General features: G+C 35.0%; 1 protein-coding gene and 1 long non-coding RNA gene across 2 annotated transcripts in view; one reads left to right on the top strand and one right to left on the bottom strand.

The window, feature by feature from the left end:
• The window catches only part of RELN (reelin), a 481,015-nt gene that overhangs the window by 312,081 nt on the left and 149,375 nt on the right, over nt 1-19,559 (bottom strand).
• On the top strand, nt 719-5,401 carry LOC111090908. Its single transcript, XR_005373201.1, has 3 exons — nt 719-941; nt 3,497-3,592; nt 5,047-5,401. It is a non-coding gene; the product is annotated as an uncharacterized LOC111090908 (long non-coding RNA).

The raw sequence follows: 19,559 nt of genomic DNA, 5'->3' as shown, positions 1-19,559 counted from the left end.
TGGGATAAATCCTCAGTGAAATAACTCAATACAATTTTCTCATCCTGAAGAACATGAGCCCAGTGAGTTTCTAGGATAACAGATAAAACAGAACCTAACAGTATGTATCACTACAAAATTCCACAGATCCTACAAATTTATACAGAACAAAAGTTTTTCTAGGAAATGTCAAGAATCAGAATGACTTTGGTCCTACCAAGCTACTATGGAGACTAGAAGGCACTGAGCATGGCCTTCCAATTCCAACTTAGAATTCTATACACAATCAACCTATTAATCAAGACATTTTCAGGCCAAGAAGGTCTAAAAACTCTCTTTTTTTCCTACTCAGAAAGGCACCAGAAGATGTTCACTTTCAAACAACAGCATCAACAATGCCAAAAGCAGGGGTTTGGTTATAAAGAATACATCAAGCAAAAGGAATATGTTAAAAAAAAAAGGAAACTAGAGATCCAGAGCAGGATCAAGGGAGAGGGAAATCCCAGGGTACCAGCTGTGCAGCAGGCCTAGGAACAGCCAGTCCAGATTCCAATAGGCCAGAGGGCTCTAGGAACACTTCCTTCAAGAGGTTTAAACAAATGGAAAACTTAATGGGTTTGAATGTGTTGAGAGAAAGTTTATACAAGTAGGGGAGAAACAAATACTTAGAAATAAAGCAAATGAAAAAACAAGGAAATTATTAATTCCTGGGAAAACAAAAAGCCTAGAAAAGAAAAGAAGTAACAGTGCTGTGTATGACTCAGCTGTGAATGGAATTTATGCAGTCAACATTATAGAATGTTAAAATTGGTCCAACCAAAATCACAAAAACAACAGTCTAGGCTTCCATTCAGGAAACTCATAATAAGCATGTTATAGAGAGAGACTGTGGAACATTCTGAAAGACTCAGCTAAAAGAGGAGCCCCGTTGTGACCATGAGCAGCAGGAACACACACAGCAGGTGATGTGTGACGTTAATGTCTCCTTGGGTGAGCAGAAACAGGCATATATATATTTTTTAAGGCACCAGAAGTCAGGTTTTCTCTTTGTGTAGGTGGAACCTATTCCTAAATGATACAAATTCCAGGAAGCAGATCTTCCAGTTGATATTGTTTACAGAAATTCTCTTTTAGTAAATTCTTAATCTCACAATTTATATGAAAAGGAGCTACTTGGATTATCCTGCTGTAGTAATTTCCCCCTCCAAGGCACCCTATTCCTCAACACATTTGTGTGCTTTCTTTCCCCTCTGCTGACATGCCCCGGGCATCTTCTGCTCTCACGTGTGCATTTACTCTGCCCTTTGTCCCGAGCATTATGAAATCAATTACTTATTACACTACTAAGTAATGTCATTTCTTCTCATCCCTTTGTCACTCAGGACTTGAAAGCAATAGCTCATCTATCTTCTTTTCAAACAAGGCCCAACTAAGTAGGTCTTAAAATCATCAGGACCTCAAGCTAGGTCTAATCAGCTGGAACCAGAGGAAGGAGGAGAAGACATTTGTGTCAGTTTCTTGCATATGTTGGAATTATTTTCTTTGGCAGAAACATGTCACATTCTTTCTTTGTGACAGTCAGCAGAGCCGATCACAGGGCTACACAGCGGGCCAGTGACGAGGCTCGACAACCTGGCAATCTTGCCATTATCTCAGCGCCCTGGTCGCAGCTCTGCTGGAGCCAGATTACCCTTCTCACCAGGAGAAAAACTCACATCTTCTGCATGGATTGCAGTGCACTCACACTGGTTCAAAGAATAAATATCAGTCACTGTAGCAAGAGTAACAACAATACCAGTAAAATTCTCTAGGACAGTTAAAGTTTCCTTTTTAGGAAACGGATATATGACTTTCTTTGTTGTATGGTTGCAATATTTCCCCTTTCTTGGACTAGACTAATAAGCAAAGATAACCAGGCCCATTCTCCCAAAGTTAATTAAGCATTTTTTAAGTTTTACTGAAAGGAAATGTTAAGGCTTAAAATAAAAGCTCTTTTGACTCGGCATCAATGTACACTTTTTCCATTCTTAAAAACCCTATGCATAAAAAAGATCTAAAAAATAAATTGTAGATATTAACTCATATTTAACTACTAAAGAAGATACAAGAATTTCAAACTCGGAGTAACGGTTCTTTCATTATACCTCTCTCAGTGTTCCTTTCTAAAATATATCCTGCTTGTGGGGACAACAACAGAAACCAATCATACCTAAATAAAAATAAATTGCATTTATCTGAAAAATGGCATAGTGTAGAGCAACCTATTATTTTTACCTGGTATATAAAGTCATACGGAAGGGCCTGGGTTTAATCACAAGAGGTACTGTAAAACACATTTGTGACATCCTCTAACCTAACTCACGCCTACATGAGAGATTGGTACATCTTATGAATTAAACATAAGTTCTGATTTATGTTCAGTTATCCCTCATATCAAAAACTACAGTAGCAGAGCTGTGTCACTGTGAATTCATTTAATGATATTGATGAGACAGCCAGCACAGAGATTGCAAAGTAACCGCCAGTGCATAGCACGGCCCTATAAATCACTTCTGCAGAGTGTTTGAGCAATACATAACAAGTCATTAATTCACTGTAAGTTATGCTAAGAAGCTCAAACTACATATGTACCAGATTGTAAATAAACGCCTCTGGTACAATATTTGAAACAGGCAATGTTTAGCATTAAAACAATTTTATAAGAGCAAAAATTCATTGAGCAGATTTAATTCATTGTGGATTTCCCTTGGCAGACATAAACCAACACAGAATTAAAAAAAAATCAACCCCCCAACTTCTTTAATCCAGAGGGAAACACACTTCAGCTATTAAATCCAATGGAACTTTTTTTTAGTGCCTGAAATTATGAATCTATCCAGTGAGTGATAAAACGGTTCTGCCATAAAGCCCTTGAATAAGCTTACAGCATTTCTGTAAAGAATAAGCTAGTGAGAATGAGGCTATTTATTCAAATGGTTTGCCTTGTTGCAGCCACAGGACCAGCAGAAAATAGGAAGCTGTGGCCACAAAGCCACTTGCTCTCCGATGTGAATCAAAAACCATTTAAGTTCAAGTGACTTTCGCTAACCTACAGCTACCACTATCCCTTACCTCCTTGTGAGCGCTTCCTAATCACACTTTCTCCCCAGGCCTTTAGAAACAGTCCCTCGAGCTGTCCAGGGTATCACCTTCTGACCCTACCTCTCTTCTTAGCCTCCTGTAGATCCCATGCCACACATCTGTCCTCCCCTCTATTCGGAATCCTGCCTCTGCCACATGGCTGCCAAAAAGTCTTACAAACAATTTCATTTCCAGATTTATTCTCCCAGGAAATTGGGGCACCCGAGTGGCTCAGTGGTTGAGCATCTATCTGCCTTCGGCTCAGGTCGTGATCCCAGGGTCCTGGGATCGAGTCCTGCATCAGGCTTCCCTGCAGGACTATGCCTCTGCCTGTGTCTCTGTCTCTCTCTCTGTGTCTCTCATGAATAAATAAAGTCTTAAAAAAAATTCTTCCTAGGAAATCAATGGACAATTTAATGGGAACTTTTGGAACAGTAACCCAACTGAAAGTGGTTAACCCAAAGATGAGAACCTCCTGTACTTCTCCTGATAGGTAAGGGACATATTTTAAGGGAAAAGGGGCTTTTTATTGTAGCTTGTTGCTGGCTAGTACTGGATTTTCCTGGGCTATAGGGTATTTGCATACATATGGCAAAATCTAATTTTTTCTTTTTCTTACAGCTTTGTAATCTGTAATCAAGGAACTCTAAATGAGATCTCATCAGCCAACAGTGTTTATCTGATCCTTTATGCAGAATCTGAATACAAGGGTGCTAAACACAGTAGCATTTTAACTATATTACATTTCGGGCTTCTGTCTAATTTTCTGCTTACTATCACCTGAAGGCCTCTTTAATCATTACTGCATTCTAATTGTAGCTTATCTAATATCAGTGTTTAAAATTGCTTCCTCTCTAGATACATTTGCTTGCATTTTTAAGCTTCAATTTTGTTGTTGTTGTTGCTATTTCCCAACTATCTCTAACATTCTTTAGGGACCTTTTGAATTCTGTCTTGTTCCTCACTGGTATTTAGCAACAAACACTTCTTCATTTAGCATCATCTGAGAATTTAATTAACTTGTTTTCTGTTGTTTCAGGTCAATAATGAGGATGTTAATGTAGATGTGATATTAGTCTCCCTGGAAGGTCATTGGAAGCCTGTACTCTTGCTACATACATGGCAAATTATCCCCTATGATCCTCTGATCAGTTTTTTTTTTGTTGTTGTTGTTTCCAATTACAAGATAATGTTCATATCCTTGTCAATTTTAGGATTCTCAGTAAAACTACATGGGAATTGAGAAAAGATAACAGCCAACAGACAGTGCTTTGTGTTTTTACAGTTACTGACACCCAGGAGTATCTAGGAGGCATGCACTGAAACAGTTCTTTATGGTTTTCTCCTAATAAATTAAGAAAATGCTAAGTAAAAGTAACTTTGTCTTTTGAAGGGGAAACAGGCAGAGAAGCCAATGACCTCAGAACTTTAACAACTCAATCTGATTACTTTTGTCTTTACTTATTTTAAGGGAAGGTTGCATATTATTCATTAAAGCCAACACAAATATGTACATAGTAATGCTCCATTATTTGGACATAGCTGGAAAATTGGATTTTCCACATAAGCAAATTTTCCCAATGAGTCCAGAAAATGGAAGCTTATGCCATGAGCCAAGCAAGAAAATCTTAAACTTGGAGTACAAGAAATGTATCAAGAAGAAGGGTTTTGAGAAAAAGAGGAATGCTTGAAGATCTCCTTTCTCTGTATTTTTCTCATCTTCTTTCTCTCTTTCTATTGTAACATGCCAGCTCTGATTCCTTAAAAGACCATGCCCTTTTTCCTTTTATTTTAAATCTCCTTTCTTTTTCCCCCTATAATAGTGGTTTTCCTAAACCTTCGAAACAATACTTATTTAAGTCAATTTTTAATCATATAAGTAGTCTCCACACAATAGTATTTTTAAATGTCTATTTTATTTTATTTCTTGTTCTGCCTTTTTCATAGAACCAACAGTCAACTTTGTGTGGCCATTGGAAGTGCATTGATTAAGGGCTCGAATTGGCCCAAGCTAAACCTGAGCTGAAGTTCTGCCTCTTACCAGCTATAAAAACTATCTGCACAATGAGAGAACTATTTAAATACCAAGAGTTCTGACTGCTATCATGGGGATAATAATACCGCTGATTTCATAAGATTGTTGTGAGGATAAAACAAGGAGAAAGACTTTTAAGCATAGTGGATGACACACAGAGAAAATATTTGCAAATGACGTACCTGATAAAGGGTTAGTGTCCAAAATCTATCAAGAACTTACCAAACTCAATACCCAAGAAACAAATACTCCAGTTAAGAAATGAGCAGAAGACATGAATAAACATTTTTCCAAAGAAGACATCCAGATGGCTAACAGGCACATGAAAAGATGCTCAACATCACTCATCATCAAGGAAACACAAATCAAAACCTCAATGAGATACTACCTCATGCCTGTCAGAATGGCTACCTCAATGAGATACTACCTCATGCCTGTCAGAATGGCTAAAATTAACACAGGAAATAAGAGATGTTGGTGAGGATGCAGAGAAAAGAGAACTCTCTCTTTCACTCTTGGTGGGAATGTAAACTGGTGTAGTCACTCTGGAGAACAAGGTGGAGGTTCCTCAAAAAGTTAAAAATAAAGCCACCCTACGATCCAGCAATTGTACTACTAGGCATTAACCCAAAGGATACAAAAATACAGATTTGAAGGGGTACATGCACCCTGATGTTTAAAGGAGCTTTATCAACAATAGCTAAACTATGGAAAGAGCCCAAATGTCCACTGATGAATGAATGGATAAAGAAGATTGTGCGTGTGTGTGTGTGTGTGTGTAGGAATACTACTCAGCCATCAGAAAGTATGAATGCCTACTATTTACATCCACATGGATGGAACTGCAGTATACTATGCTAAGAAAAATAAGTTAGAGAAAGACAAATACCTTATGGTTTCACTCATACATGGAATTTAAGAAACAAAACAGATGAACATATAGGAGGGTGGAAAAAAAAGAAAGAGGGAAACACACCATAAGAAACTCTTAATGATAGAGAATAAACTGAGTGTTGATAAAGGGAGGTGGGTTGGGGGATGGGCTAAATGGGTGATGGGCATTAAGGAGGGCACTTGTTATGATGAGCAATGGGTGTTGTATGTAAGTGATGAATCACTAAATTCTACTCCTGAAACTGATATTACACTATATGTTAACTAACTAGAATTTAAGTAAAATTTGAAAATAAAAAAAAGTTAAAAAAAGAAGAACGATTTAATTTGTGAAAATACAGACAATTATAGAGCTATTATGGAATTATTTCTCAGTTGATTTTGCTATGGAATTTTTTTCCATTTTCAGGTTTTGAGATTTGAGGAATTCAAATCGCTAGCCATATAATCATATTTTGATTAATATTTAACATTGTGAAGTTTTACACATTTCACAATGACATATAAACGTTTTACTCTTTCCCAGCAAACAAAATAACTGCTTCCCCATGTGTTGAAGTGTCTAAAATGAGCAGCTGAGGGGATGTCTGTGGGATATAATTTTCCTCAGATTTATTTTTTTAAAGATTTATTTCTTTATTTCAGAGAAAGAGTGAATGGGGGAGGGGCAGCGGGGCAGAGAGATAGAGAGAGAGAGAGAGAGAGAGAGAGAATCTCAAACAGATTCCCAGTTGAGCACAGATTCTGGTGCAGGGCTCCATCTCACAACCCTGAGATCATGACCTGAGCCGAAATCAAGAGTCTGATGCTTAACTGAGCACCCAGGCACTGCAAATTTAAAGTCATGAGTTCAACTGATGTATCAAGTGAAAAGTAAGTTATCTCTGAAATATTAAATATAAGCATATCATTACTATATTTACTACAATTTTATTGAACATCTGCTTTGCCAATGATTCACACTTCTCGTTCAAACACTGTTACTGCAACACTTTCACACTCAAAAATAAAAGTTCTACTCGTGAGTTAGCATTTTGGGTTGTGGGAAGTCATTCTTGTGAACTGGCAAATGTACAACTAAAGTGTGACAATAATAACATATTTTTAGTCCCTTTGTAAGTAAAATGTTTAAACCCAAAGACTTTTTTATTGGCACTCTCCAGTGTGTTACTTTGAAAATCTCCATGAGAAAACAGCATGTTTTTTTTTTTAGAAATGCTAATTATCTAAGGCCATGCTCATCTCCAGAACTGCTGTACTGAAAAACACTGTGTAAATGGATTTGAAAAAAAAATGTATTTCAAAGATGTTTGATATTTAAATCCCCTAGTCAAAGCTTCCATTAAAAACACGTATTTTTTTAAGTTTAATCATTATAATATCCTGTAAGTTGAACTGTTACATATCAAGTTCTCTAAAATAGAAAAAAAAAGGCACTTCTGTGTGCTCTAGATTTTCATCTTCATTTACTCAATGTAAAATTAGCAAAAAGGGGATATAGTTTTCAAGACAGGCGCCATTACATTAAAATTTTTGAAATGTAAAAAAAAAAAAATTTTTTTTGAAATGTAAATCACATTTTAATTTACATAAAAATATAAAAAGATTATATGCAGGAACATATCTTCCAAAAGACAAACTGATTTAGGGACCCCTAGGTGGCTCAGCAGTTGGGCAACTGCCTTCGGCTAAGGTTGTGATCCCGGGATCCAGGATCGAGTCCCACATCGGACTCCTGTGAAGAGCCTGCTTCTCCTTCTGCCTATGTCCCTGCCTCTCTCTCTCTCTCTTTTTTTTTTTAAAGAATAAAAAAATAAATCTTTAAAAAAAAAAAAGAAAAACTGATTTATAGCAGTACTCCAGATCCTTCTTTCCCTGGCAATATACTCTCTCTCTCTCTTCTTCTTCTCTCACCCTCTCTCTCCAAGGTTTCTCCTTCAGGATAGATATAATATAGACTCTACACAAAAATAATTTTATATAGGGATGCCTATATAACTTAACTAACTGTCTGACTCTTGGTTTTGTCTTAGGTCATGATCTCAGGGTCATGGGATTGAGCCCCGCATAAGACTCCACACAGAGTCTGCTGGATATTCTCTCCTTCTCCCTCTGTTCCTCCCTTCTCTGCTCCTTCCCCCACTTACACTCACTCTCTTTCAAATAAATAAATAAAATCTTTAAAAAATAATAAAATAATTTTATCTAACATTGCAACCACTATTCCAGAGACTGCTGCCTGTAAGACCACCATTTTTCTCTTTTTAATGGCCCTTGAGAGGCCTTCCAGAATTTGTAGGATCATGAAATCCATAGTAACACTGTCTGAAGTTAAAGACACAGTCCATAATTGGTCCTTGAATCTCCCTCTTGGAAGAGAACTGACAACTTATTATAACAGCTCAAATTATTGTTCCTTTCTCATATTTCTTTGATACATATTGATATACATTTCGCCACTCTTCTTCTCACTCATGTTTACAATGTCATTCTACAATTTATTCATATCACGTTAGCATTTCACTCCCTGGAAGAGTGTAGTGCGACCCATAAACACATTGAATATTTCAATGTGGGTTCTCACTTTGAGGTGATTTATATAAATCAATGAGTTGAGACAAAGAGCAAACAGCAGGCCAAGGTTCTAAATATATGGCCAGGTCCTCTCTATGTGAGGTAACCCCCTGCTTTTAATAGCAGAGATGAAGGTGAAAAAGACTTTCACCCGGCTGAAAAGGACTTTAAAGAGTCTTCCACATAGTTAAAATGGTCAATATTAAACATGCTCATATTTGTTTGTATAATAAACCATAATTTGTGAGGCATTGGTCTGTAGGATTTCCTGTAGGAAAAGCTTAAGGATTACTTTTGTTAAGAATTTACTCTTTCATGAAAAGACTAAATTGAGTGTGGATGAAAGGACAATGACAATGCTATAATAAAACAGCATTAATAAACAGTAAAATGTAGGTGTTATCACTTATGACAGTTTTAAAGGCTTCTACTATGGGCCTACAATCATTAAATAATTAGGACTTTAGAGAGCAAATATTTATATAATAAAACCAACTCTTATTTACTAGTGGAATTTACATTCTCTATGACAATGCTACATTCAGATTATAGAGCTAAAACAACAAAGATTTTCTAAAAATATAAATATAAAAAAATTAACATAAATAAAAATAAAAAATATAAATATAAATATCAGACTAAGAGGTTCCCTCATTGCTGACGAGTTAGTTGCAAGGCCATGTGTTCCGGGAACTTTGGAAAGCAGACACAATGTGCTGCTTTTCAACTGAATTAGTTTGCCTTATAAAACAGGCCCTCTAAAAGGCACTTACTGAAATTTAACAGTGGAACAGAAAATGTTGCAAAGTGAGAGACAGTTTTCTTTCTTTTTTTTTTTTGTTCAAGTTTCTATTTAAATTCCAGTTAGTTAACATACAGTATAATATTAGTTTCAGGTGTAGAATTTAGTGATTCATCACTTACATACAACACCCTGTGCTCATCACTAGTGCCCTCCTTAATCCCCATCACCTAGTTACCCCATCCCCCTGCCTACCTCCTCTCCAGCAAACCTCAGTTTGTTCTCTGTGGTTAAGAGTCTGTTTTCTGATCTGCTTCTCTCTCTTTTTTTATCCCCTATGTTCATCTGTTTTGTTTCTTAAATTCCACATATGAGTGAAATCACATGGTTATTTGTCTTTCTCTGACTTATTTTGCTTAGCATAACATGAGAGACAGTTCTTTTAATTAAAGTGATGACTAGGTATTAGAACAATGATAAGGAAATGGGCATTTATCTTAACCTATGAATGATTATCAACCATTATTATAAAGAACTATTACTGTTAAAAGTTGAAAAGTTAACCTTCATTAGTCTTTGTGATGCTGGCCTTAGCACAAAAATCACAATATGGTTTTATTTTAATCAGGCTGACTTCATAGCTTAGCTTTTCATTTTAATCAGGTTGACTTTGTAGTCATACCATGAAAATAATATGGTTTCATAATTAGCAGTGTGCAAAGAGTATTAGCTGCAAGATTGTTCATTATAAAGCTGCTAAAATAATGAGCACTGGAAACAAGCAAAATGTCCACAAATAAGGAATTGATTAAATACATTATAGTACAGTCATATAATAGAATACTATCCACATGATGATGTGGATGGATGTTTATTAGAAAAACATTTAAAATGTAATGTTAAGTTTTAAAACAAAGCTAGATTATAAAATAGAATATATGGTAGAACCTCAAGTAGTAAAAATAAAATTGAACACATACATATGTCTGAAATATACGCCAAGATACTTACTATTCTTATTTCTGGGAGAAGGAACATGTGCGTGTGCACATGTGTGTGTACACAGAAGCAAGTGTCAGTGTGAATGGACATGGATGGGTATATGCTTAGTTGTACTTTTAAATATTTTCTTCGATGAATATTACTTTCACAACCAGAAAACAAAATGAATTTAAACATTTAAAAGGAAATAGTTTTGACTGTCAATTTTTTTTAAATTTTTTTATTTATTTATGATAGTCACAGAGAGAGAGAGAGAGAGGCAGAGACACAGGCAGAGGGAGAAGCAGACTCCATGCACCGGGAGCCTGATGTGGGATTCGATCCCGGGTCTCCAGGATCGCGCCCTGGGCCAAAGGCAGGCGCCAAACCGCTACGCCACCCAGGGATCCCTTGACTGTCAAGTTTAAATGTGAAGAACAAAGTCTGTTTGCAGCATACATTTGACTACTGTCAATCTTTTAAATTCTAAGTCCAAATAAAGGCATTCTGCATTCTGACCCAAACATGAAATACATAAAGCCAAAAGAATTTAACTTGACATTTTTACTAAAAAACTAACTCAGAAGACAGAATGTCTTAAAGAAACAGTTGGCAGGAAAAAAAAAGTGTGTGTATGTATATGTATGTGTGTGTGTGTGTGTATATATATATATATTCCAAACAACCTTGGGATTATAAAGTAAGATTTTAAAAGTCTGATTTGGATTTGGAGTTGCCAAAGTGCACTATATAGAACTGAAATTACAGAATAAATACTCCTTAAGAGAAAATTCTGATTCCCTTTGATCTTTAAAGAAGTCATCTCGTCATGCTCCAAATGAACCATTTAGAAATCTCTCCTTGCTGTTGATTTGTATGGGAATTCTGATTTCACAACATATCTGAGAGCCATTATATTAAATAAAGAAACTTATGTTTTAATAGCAAAATACAAGTTAAAAAATTAGGAATTATTTTCCTTGAACTGATGACAGTACAATTATTTATAGTCTTGGTTTCTAATACGCTTTTATTTTTCCTAATGTCCATAAATATTGCTTTAATTTATTATGCCGAAGATCTTTAAATGGAGACAAAAACTAAACACCCTTCTACTTATAAGTTCTGATTATATATATATATATATATATAGAGAGAGAGAGAGAGAGAGAGAGAGAGAATAATATATATTCAGTTCTTTATCTACCAGATATACAAAACAGAAAAACCTCTGTAAAACTATCCAGTTGAACATACATTTAAAACTTTCTCCAATGTGGTATTTATTATAAATTAGAAGGTCTTAAAGATATCAAATATTTCCAAAAAATCAAACATTTCATCATAATATTTTAGATTTAAATGTTACCATTTAAAATGTCCAAAGATATATTACTTAGATTTATCAAAGTATAAAAATATTAAGAACATTTCATTTCAATACCAGAAAAAAATGAAAGTCATAGTTGATATAATACTTAAAAGACTTGATGTTTTCACCTAATATGATTGTAGGTACATTTTCCTGTTCCATCTTTCCCTCTCTCACAGGAAATGATTTCATGCCAAATCCCTTAAATTCCTCTTTTGAAGTTTAAAATTAATTCTCACAGTTGCTCTTCTATAATCCCCTATCTTTTAAAAAATGCAAAATATGCTTATACTTTTTGAGAAATCAGATGAAATCCCAAATATCTTATGTGTATGCTATGCTTTTAAAAAGAAAGCCCACGTGCTCATTCTCAAAAAAGCTATTCATCAAGGAGTCTAATTCTGTAATTAATACGAGCAAGGTAACAATTTGTGTTAAGTGTCCACTCATAATGTTAAATCAATGTTAAATTATAAAGAGCTTCCATGGAAATACGTAAGACACACACACACCGGTTCTAAATGAAATTCATTATGAGCAGCTCTATCATACTGAATAGCAAATGAATTCTTAATAATGAGGCACTTGATGTGTTACCCAGAACCGGGGTTGACAAGAAAGCCACTTAGCTTCACTTTCTAATAATATTATAACAAGTAACTGATACAGCGCACATATTTTTCAATTTGGAAGGAAATCCTGAAAAAAAATTATGTTTTACCAAACCTTTTTAATACAGTCTGTTTCCTTCACAGACTTGTCGAAGGTTCTGCTCTCTTTTATAAGCTCATCTTGCCCTCACCATCAGAAGTCCATAACAACAGATGCTAGAATAATTAAAAACCTATCATTGTAGACTCTTCCATCACATCACAGACTAGGAAAATGAAGGCGGTTTATGGGTGTCCTTGTCTCACTTTATCCACCCCTTCGTGGTTGATGTGTAGGCTTTAATGTGCATCCTTGCACCTCTCCTCCGGCAGGAAGCCTGTCTCTGGGGATCACTTGCAGAAAATAGGACATTGAGTCCATAATTAAAGTAATCTCTTTCCAGGCAGATGCTGCAGTTGGCTCTGTTATCACATATTACAAAAGGCATCTTGAGGGTTATAAAATGTACAGCAAATAGCTTTGGAGATGAGAAATGGCAATTTTTCATCTAATTTTGATCCGTAGACATGTAAGCACTGTATTGCTACTTTTTGGTTTCGAGCCAAATAACTATTATGGTGCTAAGATGAGCCGGGCAGTAACCAAAATTAAAGAATACTTTAGCTTTTATCCTCAAAGTGAGAAAAGCTCTTTTGTAACCATCTTTGCACTTAGCAAATAAGGATGCCATCTCAAATCTGAGCATTAATGCCTGCAGGCGGATTTAGAAGAAAGGCTTATGTAGCTTAGCTTTACAGCCTTACTTTCAATATATTTGCTTAAGTTAAAACCAGAGGTTGATTAAGGGACCTACCATCTTGGATCCTTTGCATCTACAGCAAACATTTTTAATTAGAAGCATTTCTACTGGTTATCATTGGTGTAATATTTTTGGACATTGCTCTTTGAAATATATGTCAGCCCAGATAACTAATATGCTCATATTATTCCTAATCCCTTCTCTAAATACTCATAGTGGGAACAAATGGAGGACATTTGACTAACGCATTTTTGTTTCCAGCTTAGGACTTGTCAGGGTGAGTAACCAAATCTGACCTTGATATTGTGAAGCACTAAAATGGAGATGGAAATAATTTTAATATTTATTTCTTAGTGCGAAACAAGACAACTTTTAAATATCCAATGATGTAATGTTAAAAAGTTCATCTTAAAATTCCAGAAAATATGTAGTTTAAATTTATTTCCTCAAAGTGTGTTTTTTTAAAAAAAGTTTAACAGCAAAGTTTTACATGAACTTGGGCCTTTCAATTAAAAAAAATACTATGAATAATATTAACCCTTATACTTTATGTTAGTCTAAATAATATTCAAAAACAGGAGATGATGTTATTTAGCCTAAATAACAATAGAAATATTGTATTCCAGCAATATTTGAGATATCAGAATTATTTAGAAGAACATATGTATCACTTGAATCATTAGAGAAAAATCGATTGCAAATCAGAATTTTAAGTTATTGAGAAAGTTTTGTTAAATGACCAAATTGCTATTCCAAAATGCTGAAAATGTTGTAATAGAAAGCCAGCTGTCATCAGTGTAGTATCTGGATTTTAAATAGCATAATATAAATCCTAATTCTCTAACAGAGTCATTTGTGCATTCTTAAAATTTTTCATTTACGTATGCTTGCGTTCATTCATCCATTCAACAAATAATTTTTAAAGAATTTTTGTTCAAATAATTTTATAATACTATTGCATTTGAAATATTTGAAATATACTCAGTATCTTGTCACCTCTAAGGCAGCTTTCAATTTTGCATTTTTCTTTTCAGCTGTATCTATATGAATGTTATTTTGTCCTTGGGAAGTTATCCCTAATGTTTATCTCTAACATTATTATGGTTTATTTATTTTGTCTGGAATTAATATAGTGATGCCAACTTCTTTTTTGCTAGAATTTTCCTGGTATATCTTTTCCTATCTCTTTACTTTCAATATTTTTGTGCCATTATGTTTAGGTTTGTCTCTTGGAAGCTGTACATTGCTAGATTTTTAAAATTGCATTTTGGAAGTAAAAGTATATTAACTGGTGAATTTAATCTGTTTATATTTATTGTAAATATGTATGTGCAGTTGATCCTTGAACAGCATGGGTTTGAACTGTTGCAGGTCCACTTATAGGGGGACTTTTTGGGGGTAAATGCAATAAAGTACTGTAAATGTCTTTTCCTTATGATTTTCTTAATGACATTTTCCTTTCTCTGGCTTACTTTATTGTAAGAATACAGTATTTAATACACATAACATACAAAATGTGTGTTAATCAACTGTTTATGTTATCAGTAAGGCTTCTGATCAATAAATAGTAGGCTATCAGTAGTTAAGTTCTGGGGTAGTCAAAAGTTATATGCAGATTTTTGACCAAGAAGGGGATTGGTCCCCCTAATCCCTGTGTTGTTTGAGGGTCAACTATATACTTATTTATCTTACATTTTATACTTCTATGCTTTGAGGTTAATCTTTTTTCCTTTCTTTGGAGGGGTTAAGTTTTCTTTAATCTTTTCCCCAATCCCTCCCAGTTTTAGAAGTTACACTTATATTTCAGTTCAATACACTTATGTTTTTAATTGAGTCTACAACTTTCTTCCAGAATAATTTGAGGATCTTAGGAAACTTTAATATGGACTTATCTCCTTCCTCCAACTCACACCTTCACGTTGCTTGGTATTTGAGTTATCCTTTGCCTTTAAATTCTCTTTGAAAATAGTTATTGGTGAATATTTCATATATAAATTTATATACATATCCAAAGCTTATTCGGAATTTCTAGCATGCTTGCTAATTATTATTAACTTTTGCATCACAACATAGTTTTTTACATCTTACACCTTTCTTCTGAGTTTGTTTTCTTCTCTCTAAAGCATTTCCTTTAAAAACTTGCTTTAAAATTATCTGTTTCTGTGTGTGGTAAAAATATCAAACCTCTTTTTTTTAATGTCCTTATTTTGTTTCTCATGCCTGACTCATAATTTATCTAGGTACAGAATTCTAGGATGACAATTCATTTCCTTCCTACTTTGAAGATACTGTTCCATTGTCTCCTGGCATCTCTTGTTGCTGATATGAAAGCCACTACCATACTAAGATGGCAGGAAATCTACCTTTTCTCTTTGGCTGCCTTTGAGATTTTCTCTTTGATACTCTGAAGGTTTACCTGATTTGTATCAATGTTAACTTTATTTATGTTGCTTAGATAGAAAATACTCACATCTTCTTTAGTTCTAGAAAATTCTCCTCTATTATCTCTTCAAATAGATCTGTCCTCATTCTTTTTATTCTCTCCTTCTAAAACTTCCATTAGATGTTACTTTCTTAACTTGATGTTCCATGCCAGGTTAACAGGGAAAGTCAAGTCAGACTCCTGACACACTGAAAATTTTTGTTTCTCCTAAGTGACTTACTTTACCAAAAGTCTCAGATGACAAGCTGTGCAGTTTTCCCAGGCAGAGTTGGATGATACTTTGAGGCTCCAGGCTTCATGCAATGGGCCCAGAGCCAGTTCCTTCTCCTTCTCTTTCTGCTGCAGTCTTTGAAGAGGCTCTCAGCAACAATTCCAGATCCCACTGAGGTTAAAACTCCAGGCCTAGGACCTAAATCCGGGTTTAAAATACCAGTAGACCGCCACAATGTCTGCTCCCACTTCCTCATTCAGTTTTGATACCTCTCCTTTCTTTTGGCACCTCGTGTCTTCATTTTCTTTCAAACTGTTTTTAGATTTATTTTAAATGTTTACTCATTTATTTAAAGTTTCTATGTGATTTTAATAGAAAGACTGTCATGCCTGCTCAATCTTCCACAATGCCAGAAGTCCTCTACAAACAGAATTTTAATGTGTTTGAAATAGTAGAAATGCATTTTTAAAATGTTTTTGTCACTTAATATTCCAAACATCTCTCAAGTTGCTAAACTATCTTCATAATTACTATTTTAACAGCGACACAGAGTGGTAATAAAGGATAGCAGCTAAAAGGACATATTTTGAATGAAAACAGACCTATTTCTATGAGCTCTTCAAGCTCTTTCTCCAGTAACGGTGGTTCTAACAAAGTACAGGAACTGTATAGGTTGTCTGGTATACAGGTGCTCAGTAAATAGAAATTGCTATTTTGTCACACACCCAGTGAGCCATCCAAAACCAAGGACTGCAGCCTAAATTCCAAATACCAGAGACTGAAATCTTCAGCCTTGCCTAGGGGAACACCTCGATCTTTGAACCTTTATTGTGTTGTTTTGTACAGGGCACTAGTACTATCATCATCATTGTCATCACCATCAAATGGTATTCCAAATTTCATTATCACTTATTTTCATATTAATGATTAGCACTCTAGACAAGCTAATTTTAAATATTAGGTACATGGTGATAAACTTGTCACAGGGTAAAGGACATATTTGAGAAGGCCCAGAACTTAAAATACTATGGCAGGGGGTGACAGGGACTAGCAGGGTGGGGGCAGGGATGGAGACCCAGGGGTGAGGGCAGAGAGAAGAACAGCGCCCAGGGTACCCAAAGATTAGTACTAAGCCCTGAGCACTAAATGAGAAAGTAACCAGAGGGGATCCCTACCTGTTACACTTGGCCTACCCTTCCCCCTAAATTAAGGTCTATAGAAATTTCTGCCTTAGCAAACAAAATGAACAATTAGGTAACCACCTTTCTACCAAAAATTGCCCTGCTTGGCCAGGTTAGCAGTTAGGATGTTTTAATTTCATAGGACCATTGCAAAATCTTAGCTTTATCTACTTCTTCGATATGTCCTTTCAAATACATGGTTACATTCTGCAAGTGTTAAGGCAACATTAGGGGAAAAGAGAATTCATTAGAATTTCTCAGGGCTACACATTAGAACTTTCTGTGATGATGGAAATGTTCTAGATCTGTGCTGTCCAATATAGTAGTCACTAGACATATGTGGCTCCTGAGAACTTAAAATGTGGCCAGCACAACAGAGGAACTGAGTGTTTTATTTTATTTGACTTTAACTTAAATTTAAATAGCCACATGCACCTTGTAGCTACCATATTAGAAAGTATGGTTCTAAACAAAATTTAGAATATATGTGTGCATTTGTGCATTTAAGCATACATATGTATACATATATGTCTGTACATAAATATATACACAAATATAAACATATACAGACATATGGCAGAGGTATTATGGGTTTGGTTCCAGACCACAGCAGTAAAACAAATATCAAAATAAAGTGAGTCAATGATTTTTTTTGGTTTTCTAGTGTATATAAAAGATATGTTAATACCACAATGCAGTTAAGTGTGCAATAGCATTATGCCTTTAAAAAAATTCATACCTTAATTTAAAAATACCTTATTGCTAAAAAAAATGCTTACCATCCTCTGAGCTCTCAGTGAATCATAATCACTGATCATAGATCACCATAACAAATATAATTTAAAAAGTCTGAAATATTACAAGAATTACCAAAACATGAGACAGAGACATGAAGTGAGCAAATGCTGTTGGAAAAATGGCACCAACAGACTTACTTGATGCAGAGTTGCCACAAACCTCCAACTTGTAAAAATCACAGTATCCACTAAGGGCACTGATGTGAAGCACAATAGCGTGAGGTATGTCTGTAAGTATATCCACGTAAGTCACAGCAGACAAGATCTGGTCTTTAAAAAATTCTTACCCAGAAGAAGCAATCAAATTCTATCTCCTATTTGTAAGAATGCCTTAATATTCAGAGATTTTACTTTAAAAGGCAGAGCTAAATAAAATCTTGCTACTGGTAGATAGTATCCACATCCCTGTATTGGCAAACCACAGAGTTGTTGCTGCCATGAGAAAAATTTATCACCTGGTTCCCAGACATCTTTGTCATCACTATTTTTGACTGAGTAGGGAATTTGGAAAAAAAAATAATGTCACACAGAAGGCCTCTAAAACAGGTTTTATCAATTCTACTAATGAAGAAATAACCCAAATCTCTGTCCATATCTCATTTAGGAAATTTCTATTAGATAAAAAGAACTGCTAATAATTGTAATACATAAAGCTTTCAGATTTACAGACTTTGCTCTTCTTTGCTTTCAAAAATGTTCCATGTGATTTCAAGTAATAAGTGCCAAATGGAGTGGTAATCCCATCTAAACCACAAGGCCTTGTAATAAAGAGCATCCTGTGGATTCCAAACCTCAGTCCATTTACTTAAGTTATGATTCCATTACATGAAGGGAAGGGAAAAATGAAAGGATGGGTTTGCCATCAGCCTGGTTTTTTTTTTTTTTTTCTGTTTGTTTTTGCTTCTAGACTTAACATTAGGAAAAACTGGTATTTCTACCTAAAATTCACAAACACAACTATAAGCTGTGGGATAGAATTCCACATATGCAGGTCCATCTTTGGCCCCTCGTTTAACATATTTCATTAGTGAAATAGAAACAGTTTCTCACTATAAAGCATGTCTAGTTCTCTGATGGTCTTAACAGTTCTGATGCAAAGAAAAGTGTCATACAAAACTCCAGTAAATTGCCCTACTACAACCAGGGCTGTTTACACTGTGGCTTGTTGGAAGAAGGAGGTGACAGGAAGGGATAAGGAGATAGGTAAAACAGAGAGATTAATTTTTCCTTTTGAATATCTGTTAAAATTTTTTTAGTGTGTTGTATAATTAATATAAAAAACAATCTCTTCAGACCTTCCTGGAGATTAATGGACATATTTTATCTCAACACTATCACACTCCCTAAAATTAAAAATTAAATTCCCAGGAAGCATCTTGACCTCATTTGCCAACAAGTTGATAAATAAGAGTACACATCCATCCCTGAACTTAGACTGTCTCCTTGTCCAAGCCTAATTGGCTATTTAACTTTGATGAAAAACAGGGGCCTACAGGGAGTAAGAACCATCAGGGTCCTAGCCATTCACTTTTAAGAGTAGACAATATTTTTTTGTATCCTGTCATTCAAAGGTACATTTTTGAGCAGCACTGAAATAATTGTCTTGGGTTGGGAAACGTCTGGTTAAAAAAGAAAACTAGACCATCAGGAAAAAATAAGAGATTTGTGACTTAAGAGACAGATAAAATTCCTCCTATGGAAAATAGCATATCTGGTTTTACCAAACAGTGCGGATACAATCATTTTAGCTTTACATGAGAAGTGATTTATTTTTGCAGTCAGCTATGTAAACCTAGAAAGTAAAATAACATTTGTATGT

Source organism: Canis lupus, chromosome 18, assembly GCF_011100685.1.
Source record: "Canis lupus familiaris isolate Mischka breed German Shepherd chromosome 18, alternate assembly UU_Cfam_GSD_1.0, whole genome shotgun sequence".
NCBI lineage: Eukaryota > Metazoa > Chordata > Mammalia > Carnivora > Canidae > Canis > Canis lupus.
The sequence above is the reverse complement of the archived record's forward strand: the minus strand, read 5'-3'. Positions and strand labels throughout refer to the sequence as shown.